The sequence below is a fragment of the Canis aureus genome, chromosome 21 (assembly GCF_053574225.1).
Source record: "Canis aureus isolate CA01 chromosome 21, VMU_Caureus_v.1.0, whole genome shotgun sequence".
Classification (NCBI taxonomy): Eukaryota; Metazoa; Chordata; class Mammalia; order Carnivora; family Canidae; genus Canis; species Canis aureus.
The window spans coordinates 47,607,233-47,632,484 of record NC_135631.1 but is presented as its reverse complement, the minus strand read 5'-3'; the positions used below and the strand labels follow the sequence as shown (position 1 = coordinate 47,632,484).

The window sequence follows — 25,252 nt, the reverse complement described above, 5'->3', positions numbered from 1 at the left end:
GCAGTTTGGCGCCTGCCTTTGGCCCACGGCGTGATCCTGGAGACCGGGAATCGAATCCCACGTCGGGCTCCCGGTGCATGGAGCCTGCTTCTCCCTCTGCCTATGTCTCTGCCTCTCTCTCTCTCTCTCTGTGTGACTATCATAAATAAATAAAAATTAAAAAAAAATTGACAAATTAATTCTAATATTTAAATGGTAATGCATCAGAGTGGTAAATATTGGACCAAGATTAGCCCAAATATTCTAGGAGAAAAATAAAACTAAAGTACTTATACTAACATATATTAAATAAAAATTAAAAAAAAAAAAAAAAAAAGGATCCCTGGGTGGCGCAGCGGTTTGGCGCCTGCCTTTGGCCCAGGGCGCGATCCTGGAGACCCGGGATCGAATCCCACATCGGGCTCCCGGTGCATGGGGCCTGCTTCTCCCTCTGCCTGTGTCTCTGCGCCTCTCTCTCTCTGTGACTATCATAAATAAATAAAAATTAAAAAAAAAACATATATTAAAAATTATTATAAAGGAATAATAATTAAAACAGTGTGGTATTGACAAAAGGTTAGGAAAACAGACTGATGGTACTGAATAGAGAGTCTAGAAGACCTACCTACATATGAATACCCAATTTATGATAAAGGGGGGATTTCAGAATGAAAGAACAGTCTTTTCAAAAAATGATACCTGGTCAATTGGATTTCCAAATGGAAAAAAAATGATTTTTGATCACTACCTTGCACCATAAACAAAAAGATCAATAACAATTAGATTGCTTGTTGAAATATGAAAGTAAAACAATGCAGCTTCTAAAAAATAAGAGACTATTGTATAATCTCAGAAAAGCAAAATTTCCTTAGATAGAACATTAAAAAAGCAGTACACAAAAGAAAAATTGGTAGGTTAGAGTGTAAGAACCACTATTAAGAACTATTTTTTATCAAAAGATACACTTGAGCAAGTAAAAAGTCAAACCATGGATGGCTAGAGAGCATCTGTAATGCATATATATAATGACAGACTCTTATCTAGTATTTACATGAAGAACTATAAATCAATAAGAAAAATACAGAAAACAATAATTTTAAATGTACTAAGTAATGAACAACACTAATTTCTAAAAAAGAAAGAAGAAGAAAGAAAGAAAGAAAGAAAGAAAGAAAGAAAGAAAGAAAGAAAGAAAGAAAGAAGAAAAAAGTACCAAGAAGGTATGGGAATATTCTCTTCTCAAAAGATTAAGTATATTTGCCAATAAATATCTTCAAAAGAGTTCAACCTCAAACATAAGGGAAATGGAAAATAAAGCCACAATAAAATGACACTACATCGCTATCAGAATGGCTAACCTTAAAAAACTTAAACCAAAATGTTGAGGAGCAACTAGAATTCTCATAAACAATTGTTGCAATCATTTGAGCAATTAAAAGTATCTACTAATGTTAAACATCCACAGGACCCAACAACTCCACGTACAGATATATATCCAACAGAAATCCTTAAGTATGCACCAAGAAATCACGCAGAAGAATAGTCTTGACAGAACCCGGAACAGCTGTAACAGCCAAAAGCTAGGTGAGGGGAAAAAAACTGGCACTGCCCATGAAAAAGTAGAATGGATACATAAACTGTGGAGTTCATATAATGAAATACTCAACAACGATGAAGACCACTGAATTACTACCATACCCAGCAATGTGTATGAATTTCCCAAACATGATGGTAGGCAGAAACGTCAGATACAAAAGACTACGTAATAAATGACTTCATTTATATAAATGTCTAAGAAAAGCCAATCTGTGGCATTAGATAATGGTTGGGGAGGAGAGGGTATAGTCTCTGGAAGGGTTTTGTGGATGATGTCACTGATCCATTTCTTGCTCTGAGTGGTACTTACTCAACTATGTTCACTTTTTGAACATTCACAAGCTGTACACTTTGAGTTGTACACTTTTCTGAATATATTTCATACTTCAAAAAAGAGGTTACTTACAAAATAAAAATGAAATCCCTAAATAGTGTGTTTTTTAGCACCTTTCTACCACTTTCGCAAAGTCATTAAACTGCTTGGAGATAAGCAGACCTGGTTGTTGTTTTCTTTCCTTTTATTCGTTATTTAAAAAGCTGCCTTTGGTCTTAAAGCAAAATGTATCTTCTTTGAAATCTGAAAATGAAAGTCAACATCGTTCGCACAGTTGTTGGGGAATCACTTAATTCATTTAAAGATGAAATGAGGCCTTGTCATTTGGTTTCACTTTTCCATCCTGAATTAATATAACTGGTTTATTCCTTGTTAGCTATTCACTATTGTCCCATTTAGATATTTTGTTTTAGCTGAAGCTTAAACCCTGCCCTAAGCTACGTAGACTAATCTTATTGGATCTGTCTGCAGTCCACACAGGATTCCGAGAGCTGATGTCATCTGCCCTGGGTTTATTTGTATTTCTTTCTTAGGCATATGACAGACAGTTTAGTAGTGAGAATAGGTGTTTGGCTTTTAAGGAAGTTTCAGGTCTAGGCTAATCCATCATCAAGGACTAGATATACTTAATTAATTTATATATAATTAATTAATATACTTAATGTAAAAAAAAAAAACATTGTATTGTAGTAGAAGAACATGGCCTGTACCACTATCCTTTAGAACTGCAGTTCTCTAAGTTTTTGGTCTCAGAAGCTCTTTACACTCTTAAAAACTATAGAGGACCCCCAAGGAGCTTTGGTTTACATGGTTTATATCTATCAATATTTATAATACTAGAAACTGAGAAATTTTACATATATGTATATTATTTTTAAAACAGGAATAATATATTCATGACATCTTAACATATACAATGCATTTTGATGGAAAATGGTTGTTTTTCAAAACAAAAATTAAATAGCATTGTTTTACATTTTTGCAAATCTCTATGTCTGGCTCAAGAGAAGACAGCTGGATTCTCATGTCTGCTTCTGCATTCAATCTGTTGAGATGTAATATATCATAAAGCTTTTAGAAAACCTCACTGTATCCACCTGAGAGACTGAGAGTGAAAAAAGCAAATAAAATCATATATTACTATGAAAATAGGTTTGGCCTCAAGAACCCCCAAAAGGATCTTATGTACCCCCTATGGATCCACAGATCACTTGACCTGGAAAATTTTTAAGATTTCTTTTTTGTCTACTATATTTAGTCAATTTTTGTAGGTGTTCCATACACTCTTGGGGGAAAAGAAGTGTAGGAAATTATATCTATAATGTAATTAGTACAAGTATAACATTAAATATGATATGAAATATGTGAATTCCTTCATATAAATATAAACCAAGGATTAGCAAACTATAGCCTGTTTTTGTATGCACCTTGAGCTAACTATGCCTTTTGTACTTTTAAAGGATTATTAAAATATATACACACATAGGTGTACATACACACAGAAGAATATGCATGAGAGACGATATGTAGCATGGAAAACCTAAAATATTTGCTATTTGGCTATTACAGGAAATGTTTTCTGACTCCCAAATAAACAAACAAGCATTTATATCACTCATATTAGATATAACCATATATATTTTTCTTCTGCTTCTGAAATAACTAATCACATTTATTAAAAGCCTCCCAGTATGAATTTGAGTTTTATGGCAGTTTTAAAAGTTTTGAATTTCATGTTTGACAAGTAGTTTTGTCCACGTTTAATTCATCCTTGAATTTTATTTGTTCTCGTGTTAACTTTGCAACTTATTCTTTTATATTCCTCAGTTGTTTTTAATGTCTCCTTATAAATGTTGAGCTATAGTTTTTATTTATTTATTTTTAAAGATTTTATTTATTTATTCATGAGAGACACAGAGAGGGGGAGAGAGAGAGGCAGAGACACAGGCAGAGGGAGAAGCAGGCTCTATGCAGGGAGCCTGACATGGAACTCACTCCTGGGTCTCCAGGATCATGCCCTGTGCTGAAGGCGGCACTAAACCGCTGAGCCACCCAGGCTGCCCTGGACTATAGTTTTAAATATAATTGGAGAATATCTGACTTTAAGTAAGTTAATTTGGTCCATTCACATTTGTTGTAGAAGTAATATTTCCTCTGTCTGCAGTCATCTTAGTATATCTCATATTCTGTTGTTTCATTTTAAATTTACCTTCTGAATTTGGCCACCAGCAATGCATGTGCTTTGATTTCCTTAATCTTCCACTAATTTATAAGGTGTATGGCCCAGTATTATGACAATTAGTGGTTACTAATAGCTACGCAAATATTTAAAGCAACAATGTGAAGAATGAAATTATCTATTCAAGAAACTCAAGTAAATGAGAAATAAAAATAGCAATAGCTTCCACTTATTATGTCATAAATCACCTCACATGATCCTCACCAAAGTTCTCTAGGTAAGTAAGAATTCATGGGGCTTAAATAAATTGTCCCCAGTCACCCTCCCAGTGAGTGTCAGGTATGAAGGTAAAATTACTGTCCAGCTGCCTCTACAATCACCTCACTAACCACAGTGGTGTACTTTGGGCTCTAGCTACCCTGGGCAGTCTGTCCAGAGAACCTGGGGGGCAGGCTCCTCCATTACTGCAATCTCTTCTTCCATCCTACCCATTCTAGAAGGAGCTGTGGTGAATTGTGTCTGCAAGATCCATGACCCCCACAGAAGCACTGTGGATTCCTTAGAGGTGCTGAATATGTTCACTGAAGTCCCGCGAGAACTTGGGAGGAAGCACTAAGCTTTTAGGTCTGAGGGGGGCCGGTTAGGAGGTTATTCTCAGCTCCCAACTCACAACTGTCCTTTGAAGTCCAAATTCAAGCTATACACACCTGCATGGGTCTGGCCATCATATTAGCCCATGTTAATAGGAACTTACTGACCCTCTTAGAACTAAGCTTTTCAAATTTTCAGTATTTATCTAAGTCCAAGGTCTTTCTTTCTCACTTTTGTATTTGTTTTATAATGTGTGGTTTTCCTGTCTTTCTCTTTTAGACCATAACCTCCTCAGCACTCAGATGTGCCTTAAAAAAAAAAAAAAAATCCCACAGCATTCTAAATTTGCATGGAGCCAAATAGTTTATAAATGTTCTTGTCTGACTATTCTTCACAACTTTTTAAATAATAAGAAATAAATGTTAACATATAGTTTGAATTTTGTCATAAAATCAACCCAAAAGATGAAGGGACAAATTATGTCATTTACCTTCTTTGTCATCCCCTTGAATCATACATAACTTTTCCAAACAGCCTACACTTGGCATTGATCCCTGTACATCCTTTAGTGGGATGGAGATGTGAGGAAAAGGCACCTGAGAGGTGCTGACTCACATGCTAGCTCCCAGCAGCAGGCTAGTGTGACTCAGCAGGTTGGAGATGGAAGGCCCTGGCCACCAGGCAGGAGGAGCACCTGGGATCCCAAGTGCCTGCTTAGTCCAAGAAGCCTGCATCCAGCCAGATGTCCAGGCAGCTTTGCCTCTTCTGTGAATACAGCAATGGGGGTCTTCTGGCGAGGCATCTCTTCAAGGCTCTTGCTCTCTTTGCCCTCATTGATGAGGAGTAAAATTTGAGGCTCACCTGTACAAAAAAGTATGGAACTAGAAGACCAGATCTGGCTACAAACCTGCCCCTATTTCAAAAGAGATAGCAAGGGCTGATGGAAAGAGCTCCAGGGTGGGGATTGGCTTGAGTCCTAATTCTGTTGCTTAATAAGCTAATAGCTGTGAGATTCCTCTGTGTCACAGTTCATCTATAAGATGGAGTAATAATAGTGTCTCCTTGCAGGGATGTTCTGAGTGAAGGAGCTAATACACGTATATTACTTCATGCCAGCAGTGAAGCCAACATTTAGTACAAGGTAGCCAATATCACTGTCCTCGTCCCTATTCTACTTCTACAGCTTCTTCCCCTCTACCTTCCTTTCCTCCTCCTGACTGTCCCCCCTGCCTAATTTTGTTACTTAATTTTTAATGTTATCTTTATAAGCAATTTCCCATCTTTTGAGAACAAGATGGTTATTTCTATACATTTTTATACATACATTTTTATGATAAATAAAGAGATGGAAGGGAGCGAGAAGGAAAAGCGAGAGGAAGGGAGGGAGAGAGGGGAGAAGATACAAATATGGAATTTTTTTAATATATGGAATTATTCAGGGCAGAACTTTCACTTATTGTTTATTTAAGATGGCCTGCTCTCTAGCTTTCTTATGTAAACTCTCTGGTCTCCTGATCACTTCTGAAAAGAAACAGTATGGTTCTTTGACTCATAGAGCTGTGCCTCATGGACATCTGTCCTGTCTCTGGCTATAGCTACTAGTCTTTGCCTGAAGCCTGAGGCCACACTTGGTGGATACGTAGTCCCTCCCCCATCTCTAATTGACCAAGACTTCTTTCCTGCTGTCAGAATGGTTCTCAGCACAGCACTGCGCAGTCACCACCTATCACAGTGGGCTTGTGAGAGGGAGCAAACACACTGTTGCTGGCTTTCCATCTTGGTCAATGCATCACTGTCCCAGGAATTCTTTCCCTCTGCTGGGCTTCCTTTATGGTTTCAACTTTAGGAAGGTGGCTCATGATTCTCCTTTACTAAAGCAGTGTAGGGCTGTAGTGGGGTTGAAGTGCGCTCATCACCTGGAAGTATCTCCTCAATTACAACAAATTAAATGTTTAGATAACTTAAGTACTTATGCCTTGCTTTTTTCCACAAAGGATGGTTATTTATAATATTTTCCCAAAATGGGCCTAGATAGATAGATAGATAGATAGATAGATAGAATGTGTGTGTGTGTGTGTGTGTGTATAATTATTTTGCCTTTGAAAAGGGAGTCTTGGAATAAAGGTGATACAATTCACTAATAAAAATAACATGCTGTACCTGGGTGGCTCAGTTGGTTGAGCATCCATCCAACTCTTGATTTTGGTTCAGATCATGATACCAGGGTCCTGGGATGGAGCCCTGCACAGAGCTTCATACTCTGCAGGGAATCTGCATGGGATTTTCTCCCTTTCCCGCTGCCCCCCTACTCTCATGCATGCTCTGTCTCTCTGTCTCTCAAATCAATACTTTTAAAAAAAATAATAACATAAATGAAAACCCTGACATATTTCAGATTGAACATTCCATGTAGTTTTGGGGATACAATACCCAGAGCCTGGTACTAAGAGCTACTTGGTTTTAGAAGCCAGTCAACCACCTTATAAAAAAAAAAAAAAAAAGAAAAGAAAAGAAACCAGTCAACAAGCACCACACTAGGGAGGATCTGATGTTAGTATCTGAAATTTAAGGCTGTGGAAACAGGTCAAAGGGCTCAGGCAGGAGTTGCTTTTTCCCTTGCTGTGTGACTTTTAGCTAGTCATTTAATCTTTCTACTCAGAATCTTCTTTTCTGTAAAAGGAAGGAGATATTCGAAGAAATCACTAAGAAACCTTCCTTTCTGTGATTTGACCCTTATAAATTCCACATTACAATTTAATCATATATCTGTTGAATTGATTGACGTTTTTTAAAGAGATACTTGAAACTTTTTCTGAGTACCTCTTTCCTCCCTTAATTTCTAACTCTGTAACAGCTTTAACTCTAAGAATAGAACATGGCATTGAAATGAGCTGTATACTTCTGCGTTTACATGGAAAGATTCTTACAGTGGCTTTATTTGCCTGTGTGGCTAGAGATTTAGCCCTTTAATTTCAATGTAATAATTCATCCATTGTATTCAACAAGGAGACAAGTGTGTATCCGATTTTTTAATTACAGTCACAAGAGACACCATTGCAACTGAGCTCTGCTTCCTACTGAGAGGCCATGTTCATTTTCCTCTCAAGATTATACATGAACAGTGGTTACTGAATAAGTGAACTCCTAGAGTCCCTAAAAATAGATACAGGTGTGTTTCTTTCCACTTGCATTTAACCTACACAGTAGCAATTCATTTCATAGGCATTCACTCAGGGTGGTATGTATCCTTTGAAGAGGTTCTTGATTTGATTGTCCATTTAAATTCTCCTCAGAAGAAAATCCCAGAGATCCCTAAAGGCTGCAGAATTAACTTCAATATAGTATCTCTCTTTCTCCTCCAGTAACTGCCATTTGCTAACTTCCCAATTAATTCTTCCCACCCGCCCTCCACCCACCTACACCCTTGCATACGATCTTAGTCATTTGACACTATCTAGTAGAATCAGTATAGTAGCACCTTGATTAGTATTCGCAGTAATTGCTATTTCACAGATCCTTAGTAGAATGCACTTCTCATCTTCCAGCAAATCTTTAGGTTGCTTAAGGTCAAGCCCACTTCAGGGCAGGAGGAGGTCTTCAATAAACACCTTATCTAAGATACTTAAATAATTCTTTGCTTTGTCAAGGTTTGATTTAATTCTTTGAATTGTCTTCTATGTGGAAGGTCCATATAGAGGGGAAGACCACATTAAAGGGAGCAAGAGGAGTTTGTAAAACAAGAAAAACTAAGGAGTTTATAATCAGCAAAGAAAATGTGGAAGTGTTTCTCTACTGGAAACGTCTGATTCTCCATTAGTGAATGACAAAAGAGATATTTAGGAGGAACTAGGGGGTTCCAGTTCTATACTTTAATGGGCAGTATCACAAAAATGCACAAATAAATGTGTCAATACATAAACATGATCACATATATAGCAAAACCTCTCAACAACAATAAATATGTTCACAGAAGAGTTCTCTTTTGTTATATTAAGTAGCAAACATTTTAAAGACAGGAATTGTACATTATTTGACTTTCTGTATCCAACTTCTATCATGGTGTCTTAAAATGGCAGTAAATGAATACATGTTACTGAACAAGCAAATAATAAGTAAGCATCTCCATCACTGCCATTATTCCACTTAGGGTAATACTAAAGTGCTACAAGGTATGTACATTTAGCATTCTTATTTTATAGAAAAGATAACATATTTAAAATAATAATTTACTTATCTGAGGTCTGTCCTCAGAGCCCATGATCACTAGGACCACTAAGTCTACTTTTTAAGATATTGTCATTAACTTGTCCATCTTCACATATTATTTTTAAAATAAATTTCATTCCATTATCATAAAACATAAGTGTTCATTATGGGAAAAAAGTTTGTAGCCAAAAATTAAAAGATAAATCATGTAGTCCTAACACAACAACAGTGAAATATTGGTATATTTATTTCCAAGGAAAACTTTAAAAAAATTATTACTCGCATTTTCCAAAACGTTTTCTTACAGTCATTGGAAATTGATGACTTTTGCCACTGTCATTTTAAAGGTCTGACTATAGAGGCAAAAGAATAGCTAAAAAAAATTCCTTACACAACCAACAAAGAATATATAGAGAAGAATATAATTTTATAACTTTTGCCTCAATGCTCATCCCACAGAATCTGAATAGAAATAGTCTTTCCAGCCATTACACTGAATATTTTACTAGTTAACTGCTATAGGCTCAATTGGATCATTGGCCTTGTCAAATTTTGGATCTTACCTGGTCTTCATTGGCTCTCATTTTGAGCTGATTTCAACTAATCAGCAGTATTTTGTTATCTTTTAGGAAGACCACAAAAAAGGCTATAATAAGCACAATTTCGCATTGGGACTGCTAGCTGCCTTCTCATCTTCTGTAGTAGCCACCCTGCTGTATTTCCTGTGTTGACAGTCAAAACCCAAAACAGTCAGCCTTTACAAACTTATATTTACTGTTCATTCATCTCACAGTTTATAAAAAGGGTTATTCCTGAATAACTCAATCAAAAACCTGAGCAAAACTTGAGGGAAAAGACTATCCCCGGGGCAGTAAACTGCCTGATTTAGTTACACATTGCATAGAGAAAATAAACCAAATATCTTTTGAAATTTCACTCTAAAAGCCACTTCTTTTTTTTAATAGAAATAAAAATATGCCCATAATACGTTCTTGCTGGGCATTCTATAGATTTACACCATTCAAAAGTGATACGGTGTTTCATCTGCAGAGATTTATAACTTACTCTTTCAATTTCTGGTTCAAAATTCATGTGTGTGAATAAATGCATGTTGGCCTTTGAATTTCCTTTTTCTTAAATATTGTTTCTGATTATAAATAATTGTATTCTCAGTCTAGGAAATATGGACAGTGCAAAAAAAATAAGGATGTAGGAAAAGAAACAGGTTATAATACCTTTGCTTGGTTGGATTATTTAAAATTAAATCTCACATTGCTTCAATGGGAAAAGGAGGAATTCTGGAAATAAAAGCATGGATACTAGTTTTGTTTGAAGAGGTGGACGAACCAAATAAGCAAATGAAATTCAAAGAAGTATATAGTATACAGGAAATCAGGAGTCAGAGGGTGAGAACAAACAGTAGAGTTACGCAGATTTTCAGAGTCCTGGCCCCAACTATTGGCCACCAGCATCAACAGTGACAGGGAACTGGTCAGAACCAACAATGTGTTGGCAATGCCTATCCTGTGATAGCACTTTGAATTCCGTAAGTCACTTATCTTATTTCACCCTCATACCAACACCGTGAAATGGAATTTATTATCCTTTTTCTAGAGATAAAAACAGAGTCTCAGAGAGGTTAAATGGCTACACCAAAGCCACAGACTGATAAATGATAAAATCAGGATTACGGACTAAGTCTTCTGACCCCTAAACTAGTCCCTATTCTGTCAGAATTGACTGCTTTCATGTAAGGATGATGATCATGATCACAATCATGATAAAGCTAACATTTACTGAGCTCTTATTATGTGCTTGGCGCTGTTCTAAATGCTTTGCATACATTAATTCATTCAATAACATGATGTAATAATCCCCCAAAATTTCACAGTATAAAATTCTTTCTGCTTTTGCAAATATGTAATTCCCTTTGGCATTGTGCAAAGTTATCACCTTCACGGTTCTGGAATCCAGAGAATTTATGCTAGATTGTGTGAAATGCTAGACACAAGCATGGAAGAAGCAGATGGCCACCCTCAGGCCTAGAAAGGAGAAAATGGACCCTGACTAGGTAGACAAATCAGTATTATTTCATATAATAAAAAAGGCTGATACTGTTTTCCTGGCTCAAACATTGCAAACAAAGTAAACCTAGGATTTTTGTCATCTTTTTCTAATTTGGTACTATGGGAACTATAGTTGTCTTTTAATTTGATTACTGATAGAGTCCATTTGCAGAGAATTCATGATACTTCATTTAAATTCTGGTTCAGTTGTTTCTATGCAAAACATTTATTAGGGAATAGTATGTGAGTTTTGTTTCAGCAAAAGACAGCAAAATTTCATTTTAGTCATGGGATATATACATTTGTATATATATAATATATACATATGGTTTTATATTTATATATATGTATAGGTAATATACATATATATGTGTTTGCGCGCGCGCGCGCGCACACACACACACACACACACACACACACAAAACCAAAACCTACTCTATAGAATATCTGTTGAAAGTTCTTCCATTTTTTCCCCTTTCCTTGGTTCCTGGCCTAGAGACTTGTACACAACTCTTAAATAAATGCAGGTTCACCACCTGTATTCAACACCTGTTGTGCCCTGTTTCATATCCTTCTGGCCAACCCCTCCTTCGACCCTTGCTATGGAAGACTTCTGATAGTACCAAGTCCCACTGCACCATCCATCCCTCACGTTTTGCCTTGAACTTTTTGATCAAAGCATAGGTGCTTGTGAGAAACAGCCTGGCACCCACACATCAGCAGCCTGAGTATGTAAGGTAGTCAGTACTCTTGACACTTGGTACAAGGTATCAACACATGCTATTATCTTCTATCATTCAGATAGGCAATTCTCAGGCAAATGCAGCAAGGGTTCTCTGAGGATCCTGATGGAAGGTTGCCCTCAGGGTACCTGACAGGAGAGTACTTTTCTATACTGGTTTGAACCCCTTCCTTGGTTCACTGTCCAAAGTCCTTATTCTTTCACCCTAGAATTATTTCCTAAAACGGCTCCAGCTCTGTTTTCTGGGGTCTTCCTGTGGGAACTCAGATGAGACTAGCCCATTTGTAAGTGGAGAAAAATGGGTTTGGATTGGGATCTCTTCCAAGTTAGATGGTGATAAAGGCTGCATTACTGATATAGGCCTCCTAGAGATACTCCTGGCCTGCAATAAGCAACACAATTCCTAAGATTCTCAGCATGGTAGAAGGAGAGAAGGTACAGTTAATAGGTGAAGCCTTGGCTATGGTGCTTGAATGGTACTAGAGGAGAGATCATCATAAGAGTGTGGAGTTGGCTGGTTTTATTTTATAAAGAAAATAACCCAAAATAGCTAATCAACTCAAAATATGCTGTCAAAGCAGAAGGCCTCCATGCTAGCATTTTAAGATAGCTTAATTTTTGTAGTTACAAGGTAGAGTCTGTTGAAAATCAAGCTGAGGAGCTAATTGTTATAAGAATAGTAGAACAAAAAGCAGACTGAATGTATTTCAATTGGTCATCTACACAAAATCAATACTTAGGAGCCCTGAGAGGGAAAGAGTGGGACCCTAAGACCTTTGCATGGATGAGCCTGACCAAATTGAACTTTCAGATTCTAGGCCAACAGAGGCAACTTTCTTCTTCCTTGAATACAACAGTTTCTCTTGCTCAGAGACCCTGAAAAGACTCACATGGACCAGTTGCTTGTCTTTTTCAAGATTTCTTGATTCTTCTCTTTGGTTCTCAGAGGTGGCTGCACAGTCCTGGCTGAGAAATACAGTTCCTTCCCTGGGACAACTTGCAGACATCCAGAGAATTGCAATATTCAATTACTATCTAATAGTGGGAACCAGGGAAATACATATGGGGATGGGTCTCCAGGTATCAGAATAGGAAAAAGTCAACTATAATATTTTATAAGGAAGACATTATGACAAGTGCATGCCTTCCTGTGATTTGGGGTTTAACATCCCACTAAGGACACCTGGAGTTTCTTCTAATACAGAGATGGAGCATCACAAAGGCCAAGCAGGAGTAAGTAGGCTGCAGTGGGGCCTTTGCCGGCGAGGCTGGCCACGGAACGGGCACCTTGTGCAATGCGCTGTGGGAGCTTCCACACCAGCTTCCAGGCACTGGGGGAAAGTGTGCAAGCGTATCCAAAAACATCACAGAAACCAAGACTTATCTTCTTCCCTACCAGCTGCTGACAGAGGATTTCAGATGTCATCACAGGGCTGACAGGCAGGTTTGGCCTCTCTGCACTGAGATGGCAGCTGGTTACCCCTGAGGCGCTGGACATGTGCCCTACAGGACGCCATGCAGGTGGCCTCGGTGCATCTGGGGGCAGTTTCTGTGAGGCATCTGCAAAAGATGTGTCTGTCTGCTGTAACTGAAGTCTGCGTGGCTATGTAAATGTGGGAATAGCTTTTGTCAAAGCTGACCTTTCTAAATAAATAACCTTTGGGACACTCAAAAAAAAAACAAAAGAGAGAGAGAGAGAGAGAGAGAGAGACATATTGGACATATTGATGGCCTAGAGAAAATGTGGTAGAAAATGGTGACTACTACAGGCTCAGGGATAGGGAAATATTAGAATACAGTTATTATGTGAGACAGGAAGCCACTCTTGGATTCTCTAATAAGCTCAGCAGGGGCTCTTTGTAGGCCATAGTTAATGGAGGTGATGCTGGGTACTTAGTTCCAATGGAGAGGTCAGGATTCTGGAAACGCCGAGGCCAACTGGTAGCATATAACCAAAAGAGATAAGATGGGCATAACTATCATTGCAGGGACCAAGAAATTCACCTGCATAATTCACCAGTAATTCTTGGACCATTGTATTCTGAGTGATAAAACAAATAAGGAGCTGACTGGTATGGAAAAAAAATAAATCCATGAGATTTAAAGGGGAGAGGGCTGAATATGCACTGCAATGAAAACGTGGAATTTCCTGCCCAGTTTCCAGATCTAAGGCAGTTCACAGATCCAGAGCCCCTGGGTTAAAGGAAAGTTCAGTCCCCTTGAGAAAGACTCCTGCCATGACATGAAAAGTATACACAATAAATAGAGCCACAGTCTTTCCCAGAGACACCTGGGTTCCTAGAATAAACAACTCGGACTGAAGGAGTAGAAGAAGTAGGATTGGTCTCTCTCCATGGCTCCTATGTCCCATTGGTGGAATGTGTGCTCCTATCTTTGCTATTTTAGGCTCTGTGGCGTCAGAGAGGGATACTTCCACCTGGAGACACAGTAAGGGGTCTACACCCTAAGGCTATGATGGGTGCCTGGTTATTTTGGGTTCATAAGCCCACAAAGCAGCGGACCAAGAAAGGAACTGCCATACTGGAGAGGCAAATGACCCTTATTATCATAAACAGCAAGAGCTGCTATGACACAGTGAGGTCCTAAAGCAGCACATCCAGAACTCAGGGGGGTTGTTGTAAATGCCTCTCAGTGCTTCCAGGCCTATCAATAATTCTAATTGGGCAATCATAGAAACCTTGGGCAGGCTCAGCACCTGGCAAGAGATAGAAACTTTTAGGGATGAAGCTCTGTGTCTCCCCACCTGAAAAGCAACTTAGATCAGTTGCTGTTGGGCAAGAATGAGGAAAACCCAGAATGACCAGTAGTGTGGGGACACAGTGATCATTAATGCAAGTTTCATGATTAGTTGCAGCTGATTAGATATAGCTTGCTATGTTAACCTCCTGACCTATGGGGTTTTTTTGTTTTGTTTTGTTTTGTTTTGTTTTGTTTTGTTTTGTTTTGTTTTGTTTTGGTAGAATGTGGCTGACTGCCTCCTAGAAGACTTGATAATGGTTTGGGGTTAACAGAGAGCACAAGTAGACTGGAGGAGTGCAAAGTACAGCCAACATTGACCCCTGAGATACCCCAGGGCCTCCTGTTTTCGAGGCTCATCTCTCACCCTTGCCACAGCCCTGGCAACAACTTCACACAGACACAACATGCCAGCACCCCACCTCAGCTGTACCTCATACTTCTAGCTTTCTGCCTGGAGCTGCTCTGATGCTATGAGGTGGGAATTCGGGGGTGGGGGGTTGTCTCTGTCGCACTCACACATACACAGCCTGGATTGTCAAGAGAGTTAAGACACATAGGACAACCCTATGTGGGATAAGTGGCAAAGAGTAAGCAAAGGATCAGTGCTCTGCCCTTCCCTCTCCTGAATAGAGTTCTGAGCCACATTTCAACAGCTGCCTTAGAGAGTCCTGGTAGGGTCAAGCCCTTGTCAACCACAGCAGTAGCCAATCTGAGAACATCTCTTGTACTGATTTTACTTTCTTCCTTATTTTAGTCTTTTCTCTGATTCCTGGGATCACCTCCCTAAAAACCAACTACCTGCACACAAGCCCCATCTAGTCTCAGCAAAGGAAAACCCAGGCTGAGATGCCACTTAATACGTTGCTATGTCCTGTGTCAAGTGATATCAATCCAGAGGTAGATGAAATATGCTTACATCAAATATGATTTTCCTGATAGTGGGCACCCTCCCTTGCACACCATCCTTGAATCACACTCCCCTTGAGTCTTTGCCAATTTTTCATTTTACATTATAAATGGGAATTTTTAAAATGGGTTTCAGTGGGTGCGAGAACCAAAGGTTAAAGTGGCCCCCATTGATCACAGGTAGAGCCTTATATTTTGAATCACGGACAGGTCTGAGATAATCAGGTGCCTGTGGCTGTCTTTCGTCTGCTAAATATCCCCACCCTTCCCTCCTCTGTGAAAGATACAACTAGAGTTTGCTGACTAAACTTGACATGGCTTGGATTCTGCTATGTAAGGATCACATAATTTCATGGTTGAGCTTGCAATCACTGTGAAAGACAATAACACAGGGACACACAGCTTTTGTTTTATATTTTTGCCCTGCACAGGATTGCTTAAAAACTTAAAAACAATTGCTTGTGGTTTATTTCCTATGCAATAAAACATGGTCGACAAGAACAGGTGTGCTAAGGTGAGAGAGAAGCAAAAAATGCCAGAGCAATTAAGTCTTCTACTTCTTTTGTTATTACTATTGTATTTAGGATTTTGAGTAAACTGGCCTTACTTAGTATCATAAGAGATAGCTCATTATGGCCCACAAGTTGTGGGGTTTTTTTTTTTCTTTTTTGAGAGAATTTCTCAAGAAATTTGTCCTAATTTGTTAAAAAAAAAATAGAAAAAAAATTCTTCTCAGATTTTGCCTTCTTAGTACCAACTTTCTGACATAACATCAGACAAGCAAAACACATACTTTAAAACTTCCTTCTCCATTCAGAACTCTCGTGACTGTCACCTTATGCCATCTCCTAGAACATCTTGAAGGTGCTGGTGTGGATCACAATGGCATCACATAATAGAATCAAGAGCCAGCTGTTTGTCTCTTAGGTTACTTGAGGTAAGCTTATTTGAGACAGGATGGTAATTAATGATTCAGCAGAGGTCAGAAAGGAGAATTAGCTATGAAACTGAACTTATCCATCATTTAAAAAGCATGTATTATAATCAACATTTATGAGCTGAAATATTCATTGGCTATTGCATTAGTTTCCTAGGACATCATAACAAAATACACAAACTGAGTGTCTTAAAACCATAGACATTTATTGTCTCACAGGTGTGGAGTCCAGACACCTAAGATCAAGGTGTTGATAGGGCCATGCTCTCTCTGCACCACTGGGGTGGTAGCCGCAGGTGCCCCTTGCCTATGGTAGCATCCCTGCCATCCCTGCTTCAGGCATCTCTTAGCCCTCCTCTCCCTGTGTGTCTGCATCATCTTCCCTCTGCACCTGTGTCTGTGTGTGAATGTCCCCTTCTTCTAAAGACACCAGTCATACTAGATTAGCACCCACCCTAATGACTTCATCTCAATTAGTTACATCTGCAATGATCCAATTTCTAAATAAAGTCACATTCTGAGGCTCTGAGAGGACATAAAAGCTAGTTGTTGCAACCATCTTACAAATAATCCTTGCAGTTTGAGGTTCTCCACAATGAACTCCTCTCAATTGTGAGAACTCCACCATTCACATGAGCAGCTCTCTGGGAGGACACTTTGAAGGGTCATGGAATGCCAGATATTAGGGTACCAGGATTGCCCTTGGTCATGAGTTCATGCACTGCCTGGCATCTCTCTGCAATGGAACAGACCATTCTATCAATGCAATAACTTATACTGTATTTCCAGAAAACAAGCATTACTCTAAATTTTGAATTCTTCATTGCTTGCCTTTTGTGTGGCTTTTGCGTTGACCACACTTTACCGACAGTGGATCTAATGATGGAAAGAAATAACTTATGATGATGGCACTCCAAAGAGAAGAAAAATATCCAATCCAGTAGTTGCCCCAGGACAGAAGAATTTCAAAGTGAACTGACTGGACATCAGTATCCCATGGGCAAAGACAGACAGACTTACCAAAATGTATTGAACTTAGATTTTTTTTAAAAGAATTTAAGTAATAAAGAACACTTAAAATATTTTGTTGATACAAATTGTAATAATGTTTGTGCTTATGATACTGTTATACTTTTTCCTCCTTCCATTTGACCTCATTCACAATGAATTTCTTGCCTGTAAGGATTATAGATGCTCATTCTAGAATATTGGGGTTTCTTCTGTAGACCACAGAAATCTTTGGTAGAATGCACTAGGGGCACAGTCATAGCAGAAGGAAAATCAAATCCAAACTCAGCTTTAACCCTAAACAAGTGACAAGAATCAACATTAGACCATTTGTTGAAATATATCTGAACAACCCAAACCCGTGTTTGAAGTATAGTGGAAATGAGAAACATCAACGTGGCAAATTTTATGAAAAGGACATTTCAAATATAAATATATATATACACATATGCAAGTGTGTATAGATATGTAAATATAGATACACACACTATAGGGTTGTGAGGTGCCAATTCTCAGGAAACATGCAAGTAGATCGAGACGTATTCTCTTCTTTCATGGTGTTGTCAAAACTTGTTGAATGGGTCTTGATACATTTTTTTTAAGAAAGGTCCTGGGATGGGGCAAACAACGTAAGGGGTCTGGATCCTTGAGAAATGTTAAATGCTAAAAGCACAATTGAGACTGCTGCAATGTACCAGGAAACAGTAAATAGAGACTTTTCTGAGATATTGTCATATATACTCCTCCTCTTATTTGACTTACCAGGGAAGCAGTGTGAGCAGGCTGACTGTACTTCCCAGGGCAGTTGGCTCTGGGCAGGCCCAACTTTTGCTGCTTATACTAGCTTAATTACCAAGAACAACATATTTCACTTCTAAAAGTGTTCTAGTCTGGACAATAAATTATTGGTTTCCCAACAGAAACAATCTGAAGAAAAACTGCTAAAATTAAAATTCCACCTCACTTACACATCAGATAAGTCAGTGAAACTCTAAACCTCAGTTCACTCATCTGTAAAACATAAATGCTCATAATGACAATACTTCTATCCTGGGGTTGTTGTAAGGATCATACGCATTGATTAATTAATAAAGTACTCAGCACAGTGCTTAGTTCACAGTTACTGCCCAATAAATATTAGCCTTTATTTTTCTTGTCACTGTATGATGCTTTCCTGACTTAAAACAGGTAACAAAAATGCCCACCTTCCCATTCCAAAGCCACAAATTGGAGGTGCACCTCCACTCATCCCCTCCAGCGGCAGCTGCCACTCTGGTCCCTCTCTTAGGGTGTCCCCAAAGAATTTATAACCTGGATCTCTTTCCTTTGTCAGATGTGCAGCCACTTGACTTCTTTTCCAGTTCTAGTTCCAAGCGTGTCACTTTTCAAACAAACCCCATCATTGCCCACTAATTTTAAACTGAATTTTTGAAAATAGCTTATCATTAGATTTCACAGGAAGTCACATCCGTCACTCTGGGGTTGCCAAGAAGGAGGGTGCTGGAACTATTCCTAATCTGTCTTCTGTTCTTTTCTGAGTGGGCGTTCATACTTGTACAGCCTGCATCTTGGCCAGGAAGGCTTAGCTCTGGTGGGAAGGTTAGGTGGGAAAGCAGTGAAACTGTAGCCGGGAGCGGATGCCAGTGTGGTGGTGGCACGATGGCCCTGCGATATCAGAGTTCCTGCCGAGAGAGATGGCAGTGACGCTTTAATTGTCCTCGACACTGCAGCTCAGTTCATGGAGAACAGAAAATTATTATTTAAACAGATGGCAAACCTGCCCATCCATAACCAGGCATTTAATGAGATAAAACAGAGCGGCCAGGGCTGTAGGTGTGTGAGTCCAGACCATTTTGGAAGACATCAATTTAATTGCTCTTCTATTTTTGTGAAAGCTGTTCCCAAATGCCTACCTTGCCCTCTATTCTACCTTCCTTCTTCCTCTTTATTTTTATCTTTCTTGCCTTTCTGGTGTTTGGATCACAATCAGATGGACGCTTTCCTTCCCTGACTCCCAGTGCCACTGCTTTTAAATTGCTAATATAATTGGGGCAACCTGGTAAAGCTAGAAGCATATGGAATCATGCTAGAGAGACATGGGTGTGAATCTCTGTTCCTGTATCAAGTGTAAGTTTCCTTTCCCATAAAATGGTCATAATAGTCTCTATTTAGTTGCACTTTCATGAAGTCTAAAAATGTAATATATGAATAAAATGTCAAGTGTGGTTCGTAACTCTTCGTGGGGGCTCAATAAAAGAAGTGTAGCTATTATTACTATTCCCAACTTTTCTTGCATGATATTGATTTTAGGGCTCTCTGGAGTCACTCTCCTCGATCAATTTTAGGCTTTCAGCCTAATACCCAGGATCATGCTCAAGGAAAACTAATTATACGGTAGAGTCATGACCACTTAATTATTTCTACTCATCACCCCATCTGAATTTCTCCTGCTCTCACAAGAAAGCATTACCCTTTGTACTGCCTCAGGGGTAGAAGACCCACTAGTTGATACCCACCTGTGAATAAGTTCTGTATACTCAATTCAAATCAGTGAGTTCAACTCTATGAATGACTACATGCATAAAAACTGAACATTACAGGTGCAGTGAGTTAGGCATAAGTCATGGCCCTGCCTTGTAGGCGATAGGTGATACCATCAAGTAGTTCTACCCAGAAAAATGTACAAAAGTGATCCTCTTGTGGATAAATCATCCTGTTTATATTCTGTATTTGAATGTTTTTATAATCCCAATGTTACCCTGATGCTTCTGAAGTATTCTAGCATTATTTCTAAAATATTCTGGGGTCATTTCCTAAGTATCTGAGTACCATTTCTGAAGTATTCTGGTATTATTTCTGAAGTTCTCTAGTATCAATCTTTGGACTAGTTTTTCCATCATGGAGCTTTACTATAGTAAGGGACAGAGTAACTAGGTATAACCTATTTCCCAATGCATAAAAATAAGATTATAAGACCAACCAGAAGTTGAAAACATATGACAGTTAGCAGGGTGCCCATCTGGGAAGAGCAAGGCTAAAAATGGAACACAGGCCAAGGTCAGGAATCAGCAGGGTAACATGGGTCACCAAAGCAAAGCCTGAGCCAAAAGGAGGGAAAGAGGGAGGGAGCAGACCCGGGGTTCAGGGGCTGCTTGACCATATGTAGCTACACACTTAGAGTTTCAGTGGTGTTGTATCCCCCAGGAAGGCAAATTGGGAGCAGAGACTCCCCCTGGGCAGGTGAGAAGGCAAGAGGAAGGAAGAAAGCACAGGTCCCAGATCAGCACTGTGTGGTTTGGACACTGGGCTGCTGCAAGAGCTCCTTGCTGGTCTTCATTAGGTACTACTCATAGGTGACTTCCCACTCAGAGAGAGCTTCATTCCTGGTAAATGAAGCTCTACTCCACCTAGTTAGCACCCTGTCTTTAACTAGCAAAGCAGTACCCTATTGCAAGGTTCTGATTTGTTAAAAACAAAACAGGCCCCAAATGAAGTATGTTATAGTGGGCATCACGAAGCCAAGACTTAATTAGTTTTGGCTCTCTCACAAATGTAGTCTTAAACCAGTCAATCAGGAATCACCTAGTCAGCATTAGTTAGGTCATCTGCCTCATAGACCCTTGCCATCCCTTAAAAGAAGGTAACCTTGTAATAAACAATCTTCTTTTCAGTCTTGTATAATAACCTTGTTCCAGCTCCCTTCTGCCTAGAAGTCTTTCCTTTTGTATAGCGCCTCCTAGCTCTTTGCTATCTGCTAGATTAGATGGTGCCTGATTCATGAATAATTAAATAAAGCCAATAAGATATCTAAAAGTTACTCATTTTTGTAATGAGTTTTTGTTTTTTTAACAGCTTTAAGAGATGACTTCATTTAGCAATAGTGAGTGCTATAGACAAAATATTGATTAAAAAGCCTTATGATTTTCTTAACATTTTAGGAATTCAAAGAATTATAGCTTTTAACATCTAGATTTTTTTTCCTGTTTTATATTTCATTACAGGGAAGGGATTTGTTTGTATGTTCTATGTCCTCTCTTTCCAAATCCTGATTTATACCAAACCACAAAATTGTCCTCATTATAATTAGCTATAGCATTATCTTAACAGTTTTAAGTTAAGCTGAGTTCTCTGTAGAATGAGACAGTTTTTTTTGCCTGAAGACAGAGAGGAACTTGCAAGGACCAGACTCAAATGTAAATGCTTTCAGTCACTTAAATGCAGGGTTCAGGGCAACAGAGAATAGTAGAGTTGGTGGCCAAACAAGGGAATGCAGGCCCTACCTAAGGAGACTCGGGTGCAATTCATTCTTTTAAACATGTAAAGTAAAACTCTTCGGCAGGTTGAATTTGGTTGAAGGCTTTCATTTATTTGCAAATCTTCCTTAAATGGTTCAAAATATTGCTTAAAATCTAAAATTTTATTTCTAGGCATTTTAAGTTTTGTTTACAAAACAACCTAGTAGGGGATCCCTGGGTGGCACAGAGGTTTGGCGCCTGCCTTTGGCCCAGGGCGCGATCCTGGAGACCCGGGATCGAATCCCACATTGGGCTCCCGGTGCATGGAGCCTGCTTCTCCCTCTGCCTATGTCTCTGCCTCTCTCTCTCTCTCTCTCTGTGACTATCATAGATAAATAAAAATTTAAAAAAAAAACACACACAACCTAGTAGTTCCTTTTCAAAATTTTGTTTCAGTAGATCCAACTTAACCTCCATAAACTGAGAATAACTTTTGCAAACCTCTGTATGATTCCTTTTGTTGCCACTGCTTTTTTCATACTGAGATGCTGGGTGTAGCCTATTGAGTACAAGTGCAATAGGCTCACAGACAATTTGATTACATATGTTCAAGGATTAAAAATTTACTTGAGGTATAAGGTACCCATCTTAACACTAAACAAACTCACGCATTTAACTACTATTTTTCTATTAAGTTTTAATTCACCAAACACTAGCTGCGTGGGGGACACTCACTGTACGGCTCCTAAGTGACTTTTAGACTATGAAATACAATGTGACACATTCTATAATGGAACAGTGGATAATTTGATATGATTAAAGAAGAGGTGCTTTATCTAAGGGGCACTGAGATAGTCTGAACTGAACAAATGAGAACTCAAAATTATTCTTGCAGGAGGAGGAGGAGTTTTCCAAGCTGGCACATGGGAGAAAAACATTCCAGGCATCTACAGAAAATAGATCTAAACAATGAGTATAAAATTTGGCTCAATGCTTGGTCTTCATGTATATGACCATGTATAAGACCATTGTTTTGTAATGAAAACTGGTGTTGTGGTTTCCAAGACTGATCAGATGGTATCGTTTCAGAAGTTAGGCACTACTTTTGGAATGATAACGCAATGTTTTACCCCAGTACCTAAAATGATACCTAGTACATAATAAGTATTCAGTCAGTATTTGTTAAATGACTAGCTAAATGGATTATTTAAGGTTTAGTTTGCAGGACTGAAGAGCTTCATCTTGCACTTGACACATAAAGCCCCTGAGAATATTTAGCTTATCCAGATACTAAATGCACAATGTTTGGTGTTTAGTAACAACACAAGATACACAGAATAAACTGAGTGGCTGGTATAGCTCAAAAGCACAACTATGGGTCCCAGGCTGTTAAAAGTTTAGATGTCAAACATTCAGTCCTGACCTCTTCTTATTAGTATTAATACTGGCTATTGAGCTTCTATCCTTTGTTAGGCCTGAGGCCTGACTCGGTCCTGTATTGCCTCTCATTTTAAAGGTGCTCCCGTCCTGTTATGATGCAATAACCCATATACCAAGAGGAAAGCGACCTGGCGCAAATCAAACACAAAGTGTCAAAGTCCTTGGGGCATTTGCACTTCATTGATTTTGTGCTGTGGTTTTGAGTCCAGAAATTATGGTTAGTCTGTACTTCATTTACTATGGCTTGCTCGATCACATAGAGTTATACGGAAAGTATAAAATGAAACCACAGGTAAGAAACAAGAGCGCAAGAAGAGTCCACCAATGCCCTCCCCTGCTGTTTCCACAGGCCTCCTACCCATTTGCTTCACACAAAACTCCTTCCACTTTCACACATGTTCCCTCTCCCTGGAGCACTGTTCTTTACATTATCACCGCCTTTCCATGATATTCCAGTCCAGATCAGGTCACCCTCATATTTTTCCTTAGCACTCTGTTGGTTTTCCTTATAGCATTTTCTAATTTTATTTTGTATTTAATTTTGTGTTCATTTCATCAATGTCCATTTCTGCCAGAAAACAGGAGCCACATTTGTTTCTGTCTTAGTTAGCTTGGGCCACTATAACAAACTGCCGTTGACTGGGTGGCTTAAACAACAGAAATTTATTTTTCACAATTCTGGAGGCTAGGAAGTCTGAGTTCAGTGTGCCAGCATAGGTGGGTGATTCTTTCTTCCTGGCCTCTTTCTGTATCCTCATGTGGCAAAGAGAGCGAGTGAGCTTGTAAAAGGACAGGAAGGGAGAGAGGTGGGGAGACAGAGACAGAGAAAGTAAGCTCCCTGAGGATCCCACCCTCATGACCTTGTCTGGTCCTAACTACTTCCTAAAAGCCCCACTTCCAAATATCATCACACTGGGAATTAGGGCTTCAACATATACATTCTAAGAGGACACAATTCGGTCTATAGCAGTTTAATAGAAGAGTGCTTGGCAGGGCACCTGGGTGGCTCAGTCAGTTGAGCCTCTGGTTCTTGATTTTGGCTCATCTTGGGGTGGTAGTCTCAGGTTGTGGGATGGAGCCCTGTGCCAAGCTCTGCAGAGTCTGCTTCTTTCCCTTTCTCTCTGCCTCTCCCTTTGCTTGTGTACATGTGCACACACGTACATTCCATGGTCTCTCAAATAAATAAATGTCTTTAAAAAAAAAAGAAGAAGAAAAAGAATGCTTGGCATATCACAATGAATGGATGGATGGATGGATGCAAAATGTCCAGAGATCTCTATGTTCCTTTGGAAGCTGCTAAATTACAACTGGAGCCAGGAATAGAGGGAGTGCTCCAGCATCAAAGTGAGCATGGCTTCTCTGGATAAGGAGATCAGGAGCTGCTGAGAAATCAAGGCTAGACAAGAGAGTGATGGCTCCAGACCCTGAAATGACACAGAAGCTGGGGGTAAGGCCCAGTTCTGGCCACCACAGCCAAGCTCTGTCTTTTCATTCTCCTTTTCTCTCAAGCAGGGCCAGAGTCATAGTTTGTGGGGCTCAGTACAAAATGAAAATACAGGACTTCTTCAAAAAAATAGGAAAAAGTACCATTAAAACTTTTTTCCATGGTCTCTCTTAAGTTGTATTGTTTTTATTTGTGACTTAATGTTGTTCTAGAGTAAAGAAAAATTAAGAATTTTAATTACTAACATGAATTTTACTATTGGGCAATGAGAGTTTTAGAAGCAAATATAAGAGCATTTAACTCCTACACGAAATCACCAAAATTACACAATTCATAATCCATACCTCATGTGTGCATATGTATTTCATTCTTACCAGAACAGTGGAAATGCTGGATAAAATGAACGCAGTTGTTTTTATTTCTTGATATGTACACATTTTACCAACACTCTCTGCTTCTGGCCTATTGATGAGGAAGGAAGGATGGGGAGGATACAGGGAGCTGTTTTTCCCTTTCCTTCTGTCATCGTTCTTAGTGTGAGAGGTTAGCTACTACAGGAAAATACCAGGGATAAGAAAGGACATGGTACGATTCTTTGGTTGGTTGTGTCTTAGAACACCATTGCCTTCTTTCTGGTTTTGGCAGATAGCCTGGCCTCTGGGGCTATCAGTGCCTCCTCTTAGTTGTAAATGTAACACTTACCTTGTCCTTCATGATGAGCTTCATCAAACTCCTGCACATTGTGAGCCCACTGGAATACGATGCTCTAGGGCATCCGGATGCTGCAAGAAAAGGGATGGGAAAGGTACTAATCATTGTGCTCTGCTGT

General features: G+C 39.1%; 1 long non-coding RNA gene across 4 annotated transcripts in view; it reads right to left on the bottom strand.

Annotated features, from left to right (window-relative positions):
- Window positions 1-25,252, bottom strand: part of LOC144293046 (uncharacterized) — a 70,486-nt gene that overhangs the window by 4,492 nt on the left and 40,742 nt on the right. For 3 of the 4 annotated variants that reach the window (XR_013360523.1, XR_013360522.1, XR_013360524.1), the window contains one exon: window positions 25,126-25,205. This is a non-coding gene — a long non-coding RNA (uncharacterized LOC144293046). Of the gene's footprint in view, window positions 1-5,177; window positions 5,541-25,125; window positions 25,206-25,252 lie in introns of those variants that run through there. The other variant, XR_013360525.1, reaches the window with a different exon arrangement.